This window comes from Gigantopelta aegis, chromosome 15 (assembly GCF_016097555.1).
Source record: "Gigantopelta aegis isolate Gae_Host chromosome 15, Gae_host_genome, whole genome shotgun sequence".
Classification (NCBI taxonomy): domain Eukaryota; kingdom Metazoa; phylum Mollusca; class Gastropoda; order Neomphalida; family Peltospiridae; genus Gigantopelta; species Gigantopelta aegis.
Genome location: NC_054713.1, coordinates 30,370,297 through 30,385,923, shown reverse-complemented (window position 1 = coordinate 30,385,923; position 15,627 = coordinate 30,370,297).

The window sequence follows — 15,627 nt, the reverse complement described above, 5'->3', positions numbered from 1 at the left end:
TTATCGGATGTCAGGTCTTTCCAGAATATAGTTCCCACTTTGAATCACTTTATTTTCTTTCTATGTAAATAAATTTATAGTTTTTTTGCAATAAACAATTATTTCTTCCACAATACAGTGACGACTAATATATTACAGTTCCGTTTTGGCACGGTTCCGTTTTAGCCTGCACCCCTTCTTACCCCCTTACCTCTGCCATTTTGTTCGCTAGCTTCCTGGTTTTGTTCGCTGGGTTGAAATTAATAGATATAAATATAAAATATATATAATAGTGCAATTTTGATTTGTCATCACTTTAAGTATTTTAAATAATTTTGCTTTAGAATTTGTTCATTGCATTGTTTAATACTTAGTATAATATTGTTATTTTTGTTAAATTAAATTGTATCTAATCATCGTACTATTTTTTTTTCACAGCTACTAATATGTTCAGTCCCGCTGATGCATATTGTATTGTAACTTTTATCATATTCCTATACCACTAAGGTTTCGAGCATGTCTATCCCAAGTCCCGTCTCTGGATGCCAGGGACCCGACTTGGGGCAGAAAACTTAAGGGACAATTTTGAAATTTAAACCAAATCAATAAAAAATAAAAGGGCCAATTATAATTTACATAAGAAAAAAGATTTTTAAGCGCGTTCCTAAACATTATTTAATATATTTATTTACCAAAAAATCTAATTTTAATAAATTAAAATTCTGTCGCAATTTGATCGGGCCATCTAATCTAAAATTTTATTTAATTATTATTTATACTATTAATCGCCCAAATCTCCGGGGGAAGAAAGGTATTGGTGACATTGGGGGTAGGGCCTTGCGTCCAGGAAGGCCTTACAAAATATTTATTTTAATTTTAATTTAAATTATTAAGAGGGTCCTCAATCGTATTGGTAACCTTGGCGTGGGGGTGTGAACCCCGGCAGAAAATGGGGGGGGGGGGGGTGAGAGGCCGCCCTCGGACAATCCTAACACTCCCTAGGCCTAATCGCCTACGCCTTAGCGCCAAATCCCCTAACTTCCGGTGCCAGCCCCCCCCCCCCACACACACACAGAGAACCTGACCTCTCCCCCCACCAGCCTCAGTGCCCTCCAGTCTCGATTTTCCACCATTTCTTTTATAAATTTTCCGCCACATTAATAACTTCTTCTCCCAAGAATTTGAAGTCGTCCGGTGAGCCGAGGTGAGTGAACTCGAGAACAAGAACGTTATGTCATTCACCAGACGCTGTGACCCTTTAATGTATAAAAATCGAACCGGGTGGGGGGGGGGGGGGGGGGGGGGAGCAGGAAAACATTCAATCTCCCCCGTCGGCATAGGGGCAGCGCACCGCCCTATTTAATTAAAATTTATTTTTATTTCAATAACCCGCCTGCTACCGATTTGATCGGGCTGCTGGTGCTCACTTGCACCTGCCAGTGCAGGCGGTCCCTCCTCTACCCCCCCCCCCCCACCTTTCCTGTCATGGACGGAGGATCCGGCGTGCGCTACAACAGCTTGTTCTGAATGTGCACGTAAAACCCTATGACATGACATGACATGACATTATTTCAATATTAAAAATATATAAGAATAAACAAACATATTAATAAACGAGCACACTTGTAACCTAAACTAATAATTTAAAATCAAAAACACCAACTTAAAAATTTATCCATTATATACAATATATGAAGCAGCCGCTGAGCGGGGAGCATGTTACTGCCAGATAACAACCTCCCCCTCAATCAACCAGGAGCTGATACCACTCTCATACATCTAACATACCATCACCGCTATTGCGAGGAAATTTGTGGGTTTTTTCAGATGCCAGCCGATCTTTCTCCCGATTGATCCCCTCAGTTCGACGGATACAGAGGCCTACCCGGTTTACTGCTAGTCCTAGGAATCGACTTCAGCAGGCTCAGCCTTTCAGGTTACTCTATCATCTATGAAACTGAAATTGTCTTGTTCATCAGGTATTGCATGGTATGACATAAATCCCTATGTAACTAAATGTTGTCACATCAATCACTATGTGTGGCCGATACCCTATTATAAGGTAGAGTTAGGAACTATATAGCCAATATCATCACGAACATCGGTTTAAGGGCAGTAAGGGTGGGTATTTGAGTTGTATGGGTCCCCATTACAATTAGTTGTTGACTATTTTTAGGCTCCATCTACAGACAGAACTAAATGATGTGACATCAATCACTATGCATGGCTGACACCCTATTATAAGGTAGAGTTGGGAACTATATAGCCAATATCATCACGAAAATCGGATTAAGGACAGTAAGGGTGGGTATTGGGGTTGAATGGGTCCCTATTACAATTAGTCGTTGCCTATTTTCAGGCTCCATTTACAGACAGTCAATGTTTGCATGCAAAATACCACCGAAAAATCGTACTGCTTCAACGTTAGAACAGAGAATCAACGTTATTAACACATCCGAGAAAGGCAATTTAAGTGCGCAAAAGGTCGCCGATTTGGTGTAGGACGTTCTCGGATTAATTCTATTTAAAAAAAAAAAAGCTGATGTTTTGGCCGATTTTGACAATAATGTTTCAGCTGAAAGAAAAAGACAGAAGAAAGCAACAGGCAATGATGAATAGTGGGAATAGTTTAAAAATGCAACAGTTGTAATATGTCCCCATTACAATTAGTCGTTACCGATTTTCAGGCTCCATTTACAGACAGAACTAAATAATGTGACATCAATCCCTATGCATGGCTGACACCCTATTATAGGGTAGAGTTAGGAACTACTAATATATAGCCAATATCATCATGAAAATCGGTTTAAGGGCAGTAAGGGTGAGTATTGGGGTTGTATGGGTATCCATAAAAATTAGTTGTATGGCTTCCTGTGAAAATTTGTCGCTAACGACCTTCAGGTTCCATTTACAGACAGAATAAAATGATTTGTCATGAATCCCTGTGTATAAACTTCATTTTTATATAGGTATCTGGAGAGTGATTGGCCTGAACTAGTCCAATTTGCTGGACCTACATGTCTGTTCTTCAGATGTGGATGTACCCAAAAAAGTATGTGGGGTTTCATTTTTAATATAATTATATAATTTTCAGGTGATTTACCTAGTTCACGAGAAAACAAAATTAACGGAATTTGAAGCATAACGCAGTTAGGGACGTTGACGATGAGTTAAGCACACGCAACAACATTCACAAATAAACAAGTCATGCGATATGTATGTAACCAGGTGTTTATCTAGCAGTTTAACTAATTGTATATTTTCAGTTTAATTATTCAGGATAAAAGTTATTATTGAACTAAACATATACACTGTGTTCAGTATATCATATTATTAACTTAACAATTGTTTACAGAAACCCCTTAATTTATTAACTTAATTAGTCTTATTGATAATCCAAAGTAGTCATATTATTATAGTTTGATTAACTCTAAGTTGAAATACAAGTATGACATGACATGACTTGACAGTAACCACCTGACTGACCGGGGTCATGCATGCTTTTCCTGCTCCTTGCACTTCCCCAGATCTCAGAGAGAGGGAGACATCTTTTGTATATGGTCAACTTAGCTACAGGCTGTGTTTTTCAAGGTTGGTGAAAACCACTTTGAGATGTTGCTGGTGAGTAATATTATAAATATAAAAATGTATACATGTATTAGCTTATACCATGTATATTTAATCATGTCGGCAGTTATCGCTTAAGAAGTTATCGCTTGCAATAACTTAGTATATTTTCCTATTTTTTATGATGATATATTCTTATTTTTAGGTTTGATGGAACGGAATGAATAAACAACTTGTAACAATGTGAATCCACCAGGCGTTGTTTTATTTTTGGACAACCATCCCGAGGTTACATTTGGAGCCCAACAATTGTTTACATGTATACTTTAATTTTAAAGTATTTGACGATGTGGGAAAGCAGCTTTCGACCATATCATAATTATTTTGTGTACATACGTTTAGCTACAATACAAAACAAAAGCCCCTCCCCCCCCCCCCCCATCACTCCCCAACCCATCCCAGAAGAAACAAAAAGCATACCATTTAAATAATGAAGAACTGCTTTGTGTAACAGTTTGAGACGACCACCCCACATAAAGTAACATTTGGACACATACCCACCACCTCATGCATTAAATGATATTTGAATGGCCAAAACCCCAATTGTTAAAGCAGTAAAATAGTAAATAGTTAATATAAAAATTCATTAATAGTAATTTTTATATGCCCATCTATGATGGATTGTATTATGGTCTGCTAACATTGGAATTGAATCATACCCGTAACATATTCATTAATATATATGGTTTTTCATCAAACTCCTGATGGGTGTATCATGTACCTTGCCGGTACTCTTGTTTGTTTTTTACATACATTAAATATATATTTTCTCATTTCTTTTTTCAGGTTATTGTACATCTTCAAAACTGTGCAACTGAATACGTACCGGTATCCTTCTTTTTAATTACAAATTTATACAGAGTGATATAAATTTTGTTCAACACTTTTAAATTTAACCATGGCAGAAAGAAAACTAGCAAAATTTATTGCAGAACATCAGGTAAATATTCCTTCAATAGATCCCAGCTGTTTTGCTGTTTTATTAGCTGACAGATGGGGAATATATTTGAAAAATGCACATAAGGAATTGCAATTGCCTGTAGTGTTCCTTTGTGAAAAAGGTGCTCGTACAGCAGTACTTTTAATATTTTAAAAAGCAGGTTGCCTAAATTAATTAAAGAGCATGGCAAACCACCTGTTGTGTATGTCTGGTCAGGTAACTGTGACATTACCAAAATCTTTTCTAAGGAAAGCTACATTACATTGAAAGATGAAACCTCTCGAACAGTAGAAGACATTGTCAGCATTTACAAGCAGTTAATGGCCTTTGTCTTAAATGTGGGTAGGAAAGTTAGGTTTGTCGGTATGACATTCCACTCAGCTGTTCACTGGAATGCATCAAAAGGTCATACAGCAACTGATCAGTTCTTGTTGGTGGATTCACAAATCAAAGAACAAGTGAATTCACTTAACAAAGCGATTGAAGATTTGAATAGTGATCTTGGTCGCTGTACCTTAAAATTTAATTGTGACCTTTGTAGTACTCGAACAGGCTGGCGAATATTTACTCAAACACTGCTGAAAGATGGTGTGCACCCAATTCCAATACTTGCCCAAAAGTGGCTATAGTGGTTGCATTTGGACATTGTTGAGGAATAATATAAACTTAACTGTACTGTTTGCAGTCCAGAACTGGAATTGCATGCTGATCATCAAGAAGTGCTTGCCCTACTGTGTACTTGAAATATTTGTTTGGTGAATCTGGTACATGGGTTAGGTATGATGTATTTAGTGCTGTTGCAGCAAAGGTTACTCCACATTACCATTGGTCACATCTACCATATACTTGTATATGTAGGTTACTCTGTACAATTGGTAGAATGGCATTCATAAATAGTATTTCCTAGACAGGACAGCACAACCATATCTACCACAAATATGGGTCCACCAGTGCACTTCTGGCAGATACTCTACTACTGACGTAATATATTTTATATTGTGCAGTGTTCAGGTCTTATATGAATAATGGATTTTGGGGGGGCCAATGGATAAAAATTGCTGTGGATTAAACGGATTATTTCTTGTTTTTAATCAATTATTACTCTAAAATTGCAGTAGGCAAAACATTTTAGAATTGCTGTAGGCAATTATCCTTAAGTTCATACCCTGTGTCGCATGCCTAATTATAGTTTTTATATTTCAGGACATTGGCTATAAAGTTAACTTGGTACCATACGTTGCACATAATATATATGTGTATTGTTATTCGAAACAAGAGAGAGAATTATAGCTGAGCAATAAACACCTGCGAATTGAAAGGAGCCATAACCATGGAATAATCATTCTTCATTATTTCATCACATTGTTCATTATTTGGGTTACAATGTTTACTCCATTACAAGGATACATATATAATTGATGTGTGTAATTAAATTATTGAAATATTAAAAACTTATAACCACCTACAGATACTTTATATATATTTGCAAACATTACATTTCAAGTTCATATAATTTGGCAATGTCTTTATATAAGAAACAGTATATGCAGAGCTTCTACATTATAATAGCCCCACTCCCATGGCTAGTGATATTCAGTGTTGGGCTAGTAAATAACTACGGGGGAAAACAAATCCTTGTCTTATTTTGTAAATATGAATATCCTGCCCCCTATTGTCACTCCAATCTAGGGGTTTTCAAGCTCTATCTCCCTCTTTAGACAACATATCTGATTATTACTATTACCGGTAGTAAAATTGTATATATTTAAAGTAGGGCTAGTGCATTTTTAAAATCACTGATCCATGGCTAAGGATTTTTTTATAAAGTTCTAGAAGCCCTGAGTATATGTGAACAACAGTTTCACTAATTGTTGTATGGATAATTAAATAATTAATTTTTAAATGTAATGGTTGAAAAGCTAGCTGGGTTACAGCGACCCCAAGATGATTGACCACATTTTATAAGTCATTGGGAATCTGGGTTTAACTACTTTCAGTTAACACATTATGTTTCCGTCAGTCAAGGTGGCACTAGAAGAAGTGACTTTCTTCTTGAATGCAAAATAAAAGTTAGTAGTTCGAAAAACCGTTTTGTTCTCATACCCTGACTGATGACCAGTTATGCTTTCATGTATAAAAAATTACATGAAAGGCCTATTGAGAAAAAAATATATTTTAGAAATGCTAACAATTAGGCCGAAACCTTTGGGGTGATGCAATATTAAAAGAAATTGCAATTGAATGTTTACGTAATATTTTCAATTTCCTACAATATAATTTTTTTTTTCTTTATGTCGAAGCATTTAAGCTGGTGCTCCAAATAAAACGGATAAATGTACAAAAGTAATAAAGAATTGTCTCCCTTGATAAGCTTTTTTGTGTTTTACCAATCGATAACTTACGGTCAAAAAGTTCACTACAAAAGTTCGCTAGAATCACAGTAGCGACCGGCATGACATCGATTTATTCTTTTGTAATTTTCTCCCGTCTGGTTCCGCACCGCAGTAAAAATGTACCTTGTAAAATTGTCAAAGTTGAATTGCATTTGAAATATTTACGCATTTAAAACAGCTACGGCCCTGTTTGGTAGCAAACACGTTTATTTTGTTTACCGACACCACTGGAGCACATTGGTTAATTAATCATTACAAAAGTTCCTATTTAACGTGGGTGATCTGGTTAGAATGTCATATCTCAGGAAAACGTTCAGTAAAGAACTAGACCTGCGCTAGACGGAGGAGCTATTTAAAGTAGCCTCGCTCACACGTCGTCAAGGAATACCTATTTATCATCGAGGAGACTTTCACGATGAACTAATTAAAGGAAGTTTCAATACCAGCGGAACTACAGAAGGTGAACAAAGATCAAAACGTGTTGTGGAAAGTTGAACAAATCCTTAAGAAGAAAAGAGAAGGTGGTAAACTATTTTATATCATGCGATGGCTGGGCTGGCCATCCTCATTTGATTCCTTCGTCGAAGAACGTGATCGTCTACAGCGACAATCCTAGCCTGTTAGAAGTCGATCAGACGAGAAACGTTTCTGAAATAGAGATGACGATGGAAAGAAAGAAATGTTTTATTTAACGACGCACTCCAACACATTTTATTTACCGTTATATGGCGTTAGACATATGATTAAGGACCACACAGATTTTGAGAAGAAACTCGCTATCGCCACTACATGGGCTACTCTTTCCGATTAGCAGCAAGGGATCTTATTTGCGCTTCCCACAGGCAGGATAGCCACTGGTCGGTGCAAGTGGTTTACACCTACCCACTGAGCCTTGCGGAGCACTCACTCAGGGTTTGGAGTCGGTATCTGAATTAAAAATCCCATGCCTCGACTAGGATCCGAACCCAGTACCTACCAGCCTGTAGACCGATGGCCTAACCACTACGCCACCGAGGCCGGTCCAGATGACGATGGATACTGGACAGTTGCTGTGCGGTATTCGATGCGACCTAGATATGGAATTTAAAATCATTGGCGTATATCCCTCAGATCAACTACCTAAAGAATCACCACTCAATACCTCTTGGGGATTGATTGCCAATACGGATGCCAGTTCAAAACCCCGATCTCATTGGATCTCATTTTATTTTAATCATCAAAATAACACTGTAGAATTTTGGGATAGTCTAGGACAGAAATCTAGTTATTACAATCGACTTTTCGAAATGTTTTTAAAGAAACATTGTAAACGCTTATTCGTTTAATGCTCGAGTAATACAAAGCCCAACGTCTAAAACTCCTTAAATAGTTAAGAAAATAATTTTCTTTAAGTTTCTATAATGCTTTCCGGATTTTTTTCTGACAACCTCCCCCCCCCCCCCCCCCCCCCTCCGCTAGCTACGGCCCTGCATATCCAACGGTAATTTTTTGATACGATATATTTGACAAAAGGTACTTTTTATTTCTTTCATCTTTTGAAACTTAAAATTAAAATTTTGTCCAGAATTATGAAAAATAACAAAATACCAACCTGTAAACAACGTTGTCCGCTTGTTATAGAAATTTGACAGGAGTCAAGGTTAGTAGACCCGTTTTTATTTTAATGTGACGTCACTTTGAATCGCTTTACAATAACCATACACTGGGTACATGACGTTTCCGTTTTAAGAATGCTGGAAAAATTCCAATACAAATTTGCTATTGAATGTGTTTGAAGAAAATCTTGTGATTAAAAAATTGTACCTTTTACGAAATATGGATTTCAAGTGAAATTACGGTAAGATATGCTATATTTATTGTGTACGAACCCAAAACAAGGGTGCGAAAAGTGACTGTCGTCGACCTTAGTAATTGGGATAGAATTTAAATTATTTACTACATTGCTCGATACGTAGTAAAGCATTACTAAAATTACGCCTTTTTCATTTGTCAGTGTGTGTTGGTGGTCCGAGTATACATCTTTCCAACACATAAGGCTCTTGTTTGAGTTGACCCCACCTTTAAGCGAACATGAGTAAATAATATTTCTGGATCATCGTCGCATATCCGCAGGGCAAAGAAAAGATCTTATTGTCACAGTGTCAACAGTGGTACAGTAGCAAGCGCCAGTCTGTTGACTCGCTTAAACGTCTATTACATTGCGGTATCGACATACCAGATTGGTGGGGTGGACCCCGCTATTATATTTTAACACGAACTGGTTACCATAAACACGACTAACTAATACAAGACCTAAGCACATTTTTAATATGTATGCTGATGACACGGTGTTACGCCAGAGGGACTGCAATAAATGTTTAATTCACTATCTGATTATACTCTTAAATGGGATTTGACTGTAAATACAACTAAGACAAAGATTGTGGTGTTTAGAAATGGGGGAGAAGTGCAAAGAAAAGAAAGGAAAAGAAAAGAGAAATGGTTTTATAACGGTTGCCAGATAGACGTTGTGGATGAATTTAATTACCTAGACATATTAGCCTATTCTGTTATATTAGAAAAATTAGTCGTACACAAAAGAGAGTAGCACAACAGGGTACTGAAAGTGTGTAACAATATATATTTTTAATATAGAAACAATGCTATCTGTGTTTAACACCTATGTTAATAATATTCTTAGTTACAGATCTGAAGTGTGGGATTTTCATCCTGGCCAAGACATTGAAAACATTCATATACAGTTCTGTAAAAGACTTTTAGGGATACAAACAAAAACTTGCAATAATTTTGTTTATAGTGAATTAGGACGATTCCCAATGCAAATTATAAGAAAATTACGGATCTTTAAATAGTGGATAAGCTGCGCAACACTAATAACAGTATATTAAAGGGACATTCCTGAATTTGCTGCATTGTAAGATGTTTCTCTTAAAGGGACATTCCCGAGTTTGCTGCATTGTAAGATGTTTATCTTAAAGGGACATTCCCGAGTTTGCTGCATTGTAAGATATTTCCGACTAATAAAATATTTCTACGATTAAACTTACATATTAAATATATTTTCTTGTTCAGAATATTAGTGTCTGTATATTCAATGTGTTTCTGATCGTCTTAATATTAGTAAGAATCCCAAATTGGATTTTGTCTTCAAATAATTTCATACGTACGAAAACAAATATTTTAGGAAACAAAATAAAATTTAACCTAGTACAAATATTAGAACGATCAGACAGAAACACGTTTAAAGCTGCAGTGTCTGGAATATTTTTATTATTTAAGCATTTAGAATAGATGATCCAGTTCTGTTTGGTACACAAAAGGCCCACCACATAGTACAACTATTAGAACGATCAGAAACACGTTTAATATACAGCCACTAAAATTTTATGCATAAAAATATATTAGATATGTAATTACAGTCGTTAAAAAGTCTCTGTTAGTCGATAGCATCTTAAAAATTGCAGCAAACTCAGGAATGTCCCTTTAAGAGCTATATATGAGGAAATGGTTCAGCATGGAGATGACTGGTTAATTAAGGTCAAACAGGAACTAAACGAACTAGGTTTAAATCATATATGGAACTTGGCACATGTTTATAACAATGTTTACAATGAAATTAGAGAAAGGATAACTGACATATTCAAGCAACAATGTTACAGTAGAATAATGATAACTCCAAAGGGAAGTCTATACAAACACTTGTTAAATAATTTCATATTACAAGATTAATTATCTTAGAAAACCATTGGACGTTCGCCATTTCAAATAAATAACTAAAATTAGAATATGTGCACATAAATTAAATATAGAATTTTGCAGGTATAGAAATATTGAAAGATCACAGAGAAAATGTACACTATGTGACAAAAATGAAATAGAAGACTAGTATCATTTTCCTCCAGTGACTACGATATAATGATTTAAGAATGGAATTTATTAAAACATATTACGATAGACGTCCAAGCGTTTTTAAACTTACCCAGCTATTTGCGTCTGACAATGCTAAAGAACTTCATATTCTCGGAAAATATTTATTTAGTGCAAATGCCGTTAGAGAACAACTATTGGAGCAAATTGGTTAATATTAACATTACTTCTATTTATTCAGTATAGTACTATTCGTTTACATGTATATTAAACCAATAATACAAGTATCTCTCAGTATACTTAATAATGACTTATATGTATTAAATAATATAAGTCAATAGAACCTTAATTAATTAATTAATTATTATTATTATTATTATTATATTATTATTATTATTATTATTATTATTTACTAAATCCATCTCCACCATAATCCTGTACATATCCTGTATATATTTATTATTTTGTTATGCATTTGATTATGCTGATAAGTTGTAAAAACTTAAAGCAATAAAGAACTTGAACTTGATAGTTCATTTAATACATTTCTGTGCGTTACTTGTTCTTGATTTTTTTTTTCTTTGCTTGCTTTCTTCCTTTTTTTATTTTATTTTTTGTTTTGTTTTGTTTTTCAACAACGTTGATTATAAAAAAAATTGATGCCTGCGACGGACATTAAACCCCGCAACAAAACCCCCCAACAAAAGACAACAACCCCCCCCCCCCGACCGCAAATAAAATAAAATAATAATAACACAAAAAACAACCCACCAACAAAAACAAACGCAAACAACTATAAACAAACATACAAAAAAAAACCTAATCACCATCAACAAAACAAACAAAAACAACAACAAACTTTTTATTAATTGTGACAAATAATCATCATTATTTAAATCACGTTTCCTCTTTCATCATAACAAGTTACATCTGGATTTGGTGGTCTTAAACCGTGCACTGGTCTACAACGTTAATAGTGGCTTAACATACAGTAACTGTATTATCACATTGCCCAAATACCACCCCAAAGCAGACCCGGAACTCATTACAGCATCTACAATTTAATTACATTTGACTCTGCCAACACAAATGACAATCGAATATAGTTCATGTCACTCGGCTTAAAATGTCACAATAAATACGCCCATCTGTCAGTAAGCAAAATGAAGAATAGTTAATTATAACCCTGCAGATAAACACGCCATTTCAACGAATACTAAATGTATTACATTGTCAGTATAACTATAGTATCGTGATGGCAAACGACAAACACGAACGCACATGCGCGCACCTACAGAGAAAGAGAGAGAGAGAGGGAGTCGGGCATTGAGGGAGGGAGAAATAGTATGTGTGTTAGAGAGAGAGAGAGAGAGAGAGAGAGAGAGAGAGAGAGAGAGAGAGAGAGAGAGAGAGAGAGAGAGAGAGAGAGAGAAAGAATTCCATCGACACAAGCCTATAGGAACGATATCTAGTTGGGGTGGGGTGGGTGAGTGGGGGACACAAGCCAATTTTTAATCTATATTTATGCAGATCGTGCTGGGGTGTTACTAAACATGCATTCAGTTATTCATTATGCAGAATAGGACAAAACACGTAGTTTTCGTCCGGACGTGTCTGTGCCCCCCTCGCCCCCCCCCCCCCCCCCGCCTACAAATACAGGCCTCGCTCAGTTCATTCTCTTTTCAATTTTGTATATTGGCCGATTCTGTTTGTTCTCGACTACCCCCCCCCCTTCCCCCCCCCCCCCCCCCCCCCCCCCCCTCCTCCCCCCACGAGTAGTTCAAGGGCACAATAAGACCAGAAATCAACACAGATTCTCGGCCGGGTGCCATATGTTGAGGAAATATTATACCATCCTACTATCCAGTTCTTTGTTAACGTCAAATTCAACAAACATTTCTCGCCGTGCCTTGAATAAAATCTATTCAGTGCTTTACACATGTTAAACACAAAATGCACGTCTGTAATATGAAAACACCTGTCGTTACCATTTTTGTATGAATATGAGGCGGATGTGTCGCTATTGTGTGTGAAATGGCATAATAAAAAAAAAGTTCTCCATTACAAGTCTAGATGTGTTAATGAAACGCTTTAGTGGCGATTTGAACTGAAGCCATTATTCACCTACACTAACAAACAATACTAGATTCACAAAAGCCTGTAACATTCTGCATTAAATGCGTGTTAGACTGAGTGTAATCAAGCATATCGCTATCAATATCAATATCGCTAAAGGAAACTTGAGGTCAATGCATGTCTTCTGCGTAATACTTAACCTGTTTAACGGAAGATATTGAACACATACTTAAAGGGACACGCCCTAGTTTCAACCCGTGAAAATTAACACTAAGTTTAGTTAATCTACAAACCTGTAACACATTTGGACAAAGTTACTATTGAGTGAAACATGAGTCTCTGACTTTGAAATGGTGAAATACCTTCTAACAATAGACTAAAACTTGACTCCATAACTGTTACTTCTCAGACGCACGTGCGTTTTTAAAAATATGAGAAATGTATTTTGTGATTTTGAAAACACCAGGATGACCAAAAACATTTCGAATGTACGGATATGGATAATCTAAACAATAAAATCTAAGTAAAGTATGATTTCAGTTATCCAAAACGGCTCCAACAGTGAAAAATATGTCTTAGTGTTTAAAAACTAGGGTATGCCCCTTTAAATTACCAACGAACACACATAGAGGCGAGGGCACACGATATTAGTGCCTCATATGAGAAATTAGCGATTGCATAGCAACTAAAGAAATCGTAATTTTGTCTTGTCACAATCGGCTATTCTCTTTGTTATTCTCGTATGAGGCAATCGTCTTGTGTGGCGCGCCCTATATTCTCAAAGTATGGGAATGCTTTTTGGTTTTGGTTTAACGACGCCACTAGAGCACATTGATTTGTTAATCATCGGCTATTGGATGTCAAACATATGGTAATTTTGTCATTTAGTTTTAGAGAGGAAACCCTCTACATTTTTCATGAGTAGCAAGAGATCTTTTATATGCAGAATCCCACAGACAGGATAGCACATACCACGGCCTTTGATATACTAATCGTGGTGTAATGACTAGAACGAGAAATAGCCCATTGGGGCTACCGGCAGGGATCGATCCTAAACCTACCGCGCATCAGGCGAGCGCTCTATATACCTACCTGTTTTTTGCGGGATGATAAAATAGTCATGCATTGCAATGTTCTGTGATACTATACATCCCAGTAAGCCAGCAATAAGTATATATTATTTTTCAATATTAAATAAACCACTATTGTTAAAGTGGCTACAACACAAGTCGAAATAAATATATCATGTTTGTCTATGCATTAACCTACACACTGAAATGATACATGGAGTGTTTTCTTAGTTAATTGGTCTATGCTGTTAGTTGCCTTGACCTGTGATTCCTGATTGGCAGATGTGTATTTGAATGGTTACCAGATGATCGGATCGGATAAGTGTTTAACATGCATATATGCCACGAAAGCTTCACACACGCCTGTCACTGGCTTAATCTCTGACTTTCGCCAGTGACTAAGTCCGGGCCAGGACGGGGGTGGGGTGGGTGGGTGGGGGGGGGGGGGGGGGGGGGATAGTTTGAGGTGGGCTGAATTTAGAATTCAATTTTTTTTAGTAGTCGGTCAAAAACCTAAGTCCTAAAGTGAGAAACCTGCAAAACCTACACATGTCTGGACTGAGAAATTAAATCCAAAAGTAGTTTTGAGTGCTCGGCCAAAATGGTTTTAAGGTGATTTGAGCAATTGAACGGGCGCCAAAGTAAAGTGCGTTGGACTGTTTACTAAAAAATAAACATAAGAATTTTGATCCGCGGCCGAAAAATGTAAAGTCCAACTAAGCCCAAAAAAGGAGGTTACCTGTCCTAGGTAAGGTTGCGCCGCGGGACTCATGGCGAGTTGATGGGCTGTTCAGGTCTGAAGTTGGGGAGTCCTTCAGCCAGGTAGACACGGCACTTGTCTGTGACTCCAAGGTAGTCTCCTTGTAACACCATCTTTAAAATACGGTGTATGGTCGTATTGTTCATGGATGGCATCAAGAGTCCCTGCCTGTACAGCCCGTCCCGCTGTGCTGTCACGTAAAGTTTGTCCGAGTGATGGGCTCCTTGAATCTGGAACTTCCCTTGTGTGGATAGAAGATGGTGCCAGTGTTGATCACTCCAAGGACCGTTCATTTGCGAGCTGTCAGTGAGTCCCCCTGGATCGCTCCACGGTACTTCGATGGCAACTTGTCACAGACGAGACTCCAGTCGGGTAGGTCGGAAGAGAAATCTCCACGTTCGCGCAACACACCTTCATCGTTCGACAGTTGGTGCAGAAAGAAAAAGAAATAAAGAAATGTTTTATTCAACGACGCATTCAACACATTTTATTTATGGTTATATGGCGTCAGACATATGGTTAAGGACCACACAGATTTTGAGAGGAAACCCGCTGTCGCCACTACATGGACTACTCTTTCCGATTAGCAGCAAGGGATCTTTTATTTGCGCTTCCCACAGGCAGGATAGCACAAACCATGGCCTTTGTTGAACCAGTTATGGATCACTGGTCGGTGCAAGTGGTTTACACCTACCCATTGAGCCTTGCGGAGCACTCACTCAGGGTTTGGAGTCGGTATCTGGATTAAAAATCCCATGCCTCAACTGGGATCCGAACCCAGTACCTACCAGCCTGTAGACCGATGGCCTAACCACGACGCCACCGAGGCCGGTAAAACGTCCCTTTCCAGATGAGCCAATTAATTGACGCTGTCTAGACACAAAAATACATACCGGTAGTGTGTTATATTACCTG